Source organism: Penaeus chinensis, chromosome 17, assembly GCF_019202785.1.
Source record: "Penaeus chinensis breed Huanghai No. 1 chromosome 17, ASM1920278v2, whole genome shotgun sequence".
In the NCBI taxonomy this organism is placed as follows: domain Eukaryota; kingdom Metazoa; phylum Arthropoda; class Malacostraca; order Decapoda; family Penaeidae; genus Penaeus; species Penaeus chinensis.
Window position 1 is genome coordinate 3,329,030 of NC_061835.1, and position 5,000 is coordinate 3,334,029.

Sequence of the window (5,000 nt, forward strand, 5' to 3'; positions counted from 1 at the left end):
TGTCACTTAGCACGTTTACCCAACAAAACTAACACATTTGTAGGAGAAAAGGGGGAAAAAGAAATGAAAGGGCCCAAAACGTGTACTCATGTGGTTTTGAAGACATGGTCGTATCGTGGAAGCATTGGTAGAGCAGATTTCGGACATTGTGTGCCCGTGTTGCGAGCCAAAAGGACATAGCGACCACCTCTGCCACCAGTTTGTAACAGGTTTGTAGGTGAACAGCAATGGTAGTTAACGTACGTAAAGAAATTAAAATATTTTAACTAACTTCACACTATTAAAAATTAACATATATCATATACAAGTATACATATAAGATATAATTAGAAATCCTGATAAAGATGCTTGTAATATAAGAATCTGAGTGTCTTAAAAGTGAAAATAACAAAATATTCTGAAACTGGAAACTGGTTATAAATGGCAACAGTTAGCGTTGTTGGCCTTTCATACATTGAAGATAAATGAGACATTTTCGTTAACTTATATGGATATACCAAGGTCCAGTAGTAGATATGTACTGTATTAAATCATTTACTACTGGTATTTTAGATGCGTATTATAAATACCAGTAATTCATCTTATATGCAATAACATTATTTGTTTTACTATGAATTTCATGGGAATATTGTACCTGAAATCAATGATTAAATACCGCAGATACATAACACGTTTCGCAAATTCCTACCTTAATCGGAGTCACTCTTAGCAGAGCTGTCCACCTCCTTGATGTAGGCCAGCCTCTTTATATTCTTTAATAGATATATAATGAGAAAAAAGTGGTAGAGATATTCAGTTCTCATTCCTGGACTCTTCATCTATTCTTTTGCACCTCTCCACAAACCCTTAATTGTTTGCGTGTGCCCGGTCGCGTCTTTAGGGTCCACAACAGATTACAACTGTGCACGTACCCATGGTCTATTAATGCATGTAGGCTGTCCAGCCGTCACTAATTATTACACTTCCTTTAATTACATATTTTTCTGCTAAAGGAATGAGTGTTTCTGCACTCTGATCATCCTTGTTAACCCAATGTCAACTAGTTTATTTACTGTCCTCTTTAGATTTTCGTGAGTTTTGTTACATGCAGATGGCTACACTTGTGCTCAGCAGCAAGGAGTCTATCAGTTGGCTTTAGTGATCGATCTTGATTTCCCCATTCCTTGAATTAGTGGGAAAAGGAGTTTTCTTTCCAATACTACTAATATTGACATAGTTATTATTCTTATTAATATTATGATTATCAAATTGTTATTAGAATTTTAATAACACCAAGGATAATAAATTTATAGAAGTGAAGCTTTCAAAAAATTAAGGAAATGGGTAAACTGATGAGATAAATAAGACTAATGGCTGACTCCTTGGTGACTAAGCCCTTGTAGAGCCATCTATATGCAAGACAATATATAAACTTCTTATTACTGTGGGCATGATATTGTAGTCTTGCCACCCGCTGACACTGGGTTAAGGGGCACAATAAAATGATATTTTGCCACTCCTTCGACCCCACCCTTCTAGACCAGATGACATTGCAGGTGAAGACTGTGAGAATAGGCGTGGCACGATACACTGTTGCATCCATCTACCTTCCACCACATAATTTCAACATAGATGACTTGGAAGATCTTGGTTCAGCAGCCTCCCGCTCATTGTACTGTTGCCGTAAAATGAGCGTTTCATCTATCTCGACGATTACTCTCCTGTTAGCTTCTGGTTTTCAAGCCAATTCTCTGTTACCTTTGAGCAGAAACTCCTCCAGTCTACACTCACAGCACTTGATAAGCTAGTAACCGTTAAGGTTCCAAATTTTTAAAACTAGTAATTCACGAAAATCAACATTTTCGCTTGAGGTATATGGGTCCCTTGAATGAAGAGTAGGCGCGGCTCCTGTTGCATTTCATTTTGGCGATTTTTTTTTTTTTACCAGTGCCCACAAAACCACAAGTGTTGATTTTCCCGATATCTGCATGGCAGATGACAGTGCAGCCACTCTATACCAGGTGGTTATACACCATGCTTTCTCAAAAACTATTATTTCTCGTCCTCTTCCAAGTATACCCTTCACACTTTTATCACTATACACTTGCCCGCGAAGCAAGCTGTAGAATTCATTGTCGAATAAGTAAGGTCTCGGTACTTGAGTGACTGCTTTTTAAGCACCAGTGGGACCAGCCATGTGACAATACTGTACATTATATTGTGGACATAGGGGGTGTAATTATTCGAGTCCGGTATTTACTCTTTCAGAGGATACCTTAGCCCAATAATGGATGATGTAATCCATTTTAGCCCCCCCCCCCCCTAACGGAAGCCGCCTTCCCGTGGTGGGGCCTTGAGGTACCAATGGTCTGGTGAGCTGGACTAGAGGGATATCCATACTGGAGGGGTCACCAGTGAGGGATGAGACAAAATGGCTTCCTGGTGCACCAAGGTCTATAAGAGGGGATGGTGCACCCACCCCTGGCTCATTCCATATTGGGCCAGAGAGAACTCTCCCACGTGTTTGCCATGTGTGGCATCCTGTATTACCAGGAAACAGGGATCCTGGGGGTTCAGTGATACTGCATGCTACGCCCTGCAGCTGGCAACACATCTCTTAATTCTGGTTAGACAGGTTGCTTGAGCAAGGTCCGGTCAAATCAGTCAGCTGGTCAAATATGAGAAGGGTCAAGCAGGCACTGTCCAGTCTATAGCACATAGGTCCCACAACTACCATCAGCACTGTAATAATAAGCGTATATTTCCTCACTAACCATGTGGCTGATGAGAGATTTTGATTCCCAACTATGGCTTCCCCTCGTTGGACTCCATGGTGGGTGGGGGTGTGTGGTAATGAAGAATTCTAATTTGTATGATTTCTACAAATTTACAAAGACCTAGCTCTCTCCCTAAAGACCTATACAACCCTCTGACTAATTCCTTTTGATCGTCACATGTTGTCACTCTGGAACCTTTCCAGCTTCCAAAGGGTTTCATGAAGTAGAAGCAGTGATAATACGTCAGGATATTCCCTTCCAGACCAGATGACATTGCAGGGGAAGACTGTGAGAATAGGCGAGGCACGATACACTGTTGCATCCATCTACCTTCCACCACATAATTTCAACATAGATGATTTAGAAGATCTACTTGGGCAGTTGCCTCATCCATTTCTACTCTTGGGAGATTTCAATGTTCGGCATCACCTCTGGAGACATAATTCGTGCAACCCTCAAGGCCTTGGAGCCCTTGTTCTCAAGAGTACTGAACAGTGACACACCCACACATTTCCAAATTCAAACTGAGACATTCCCCAATATTGACCTGTCTATTGGTTCACCTGATTCACAGTTGAATTTCACTTGGCAGGTCATGGAAGACTTACATGGAAGCGACCATTACTTTTGGAGGAGGTGGATGGTATTCCAGCCAATGGAGTGCAGAGATGTTAACTTGAACATGCGGAGTGGAATCTTTTTAGATCAACTACAGTATTGCAAGGATCTGTGAATTATTCCCATGTGTTCACGATGCTGTTAATCAATTCACATCACGAATTCGCCTTGCAGCAGAAGCAGAAGCTCTGTTACCATAGTAGTCTGATGAATGCCAACAAGCTGTCAGAGCAAGAAAAACTGCATTAAGGCAGTTGAAACAACGCCCCAGTGATGTAATCTTGATCCATTATAACAAGATCTGAGCCAAGGCCAGGCGAGTGCCGAAGGAGCCTAGACAGATGAGACAGTATGTCTCCTTAATTAAACCTGGGACCCCCTTAGCATGGGTATGGGACAAGGTGTGTAGAGCACATCCTTGTCACCACCTGCTCTAAAGATAGATGGCATAATCCTCACTGAAAAAAAATGTTGCAAATGAGCTAGCTAAATCCATGCAGAGATCTCTGGAGCATCTTACACTGCCAGATTATCTGCTCTTCAAGCTGGACAAGAATGACATCCAATATCATTCTTCAGTAGGACTGCAGCAGAACTTCCATACAACTTGCCATTTTTGCACAAGTAGATGGACTCTGCTTTGCAGCTCTGCCATAGGACTGCCCCAGGAAGTGATGATATTCCATACCAAATGATATCTCACTTACCGGAGAGCTCCCAAAAGTTCCTGTTGGACCTATTCAATACGATCTATAGGGAGGGTACAGTGCCATCCACATGGAAAGAGGCTATAATCATTCCTGTTCCTAAACCTGGCAAGGTTGCTTCCACACCAGGAAATTACAGATCAAATTCTCTCACGAACTGCATCTGCAAGCTGATGGAGAAAATGGTAAACTTTATGGCTGCTAGAAAAGGAAAACGTGCTGACCCCATATCAATATGAGATCAGAAAGTTGAGATCGAGCACAAATGCACTTGTGAGGATGGAAACTGCTTTACAATTTTTTTTTGCACAGCGACGTTAGCAGTCTTTGACATTGAAAAAGCTTACAATACTACTTGGAAGCATGGCATACTCTGAAGCTGGATGACATTGGTTTAAGAGGAGCATTACCTACCTCCATACAAAGCTTCCCTGCTGGCAGGAAGTTTAGAATGAGGGTGGGAAACAGTTTCTTTAACCTAGAAGATCAGCTGGAAGGGGTCCCACAAGGGAGTGTCTTAAGTGTGAGCCTGTTTGCCATTGCTATAAATGACATCGTGAAGATCGCTCCAAGTGCTGTTTCATGTAATTTGTATGTGGATGACTTAACACTGTACTGCTCAGGAGGAAGCTGACAGGATGAGCAAGGACACATGCAGACTGCAATAAATGAGGTTGTGCAGTGGGCAAAATGCCATGGGTTCAAAGTTTCTCCTAGCAAAACCAAGGCTATGCATTTTCACAAATGAGGTAAGTTCCATCCTTCCCTCTATTTAGGAGCAAACCCACTGCATCTTGTCCAAGAGGTGAAGTACTTCGGTCTAATTTTTGACTCAAATCTCACATGTGTGCCTCACATCAAACAGTTAAAGGTGAAAGTTACAAAAGCGCCCAGTATTTTGTGGGGGGCAGACTGCATA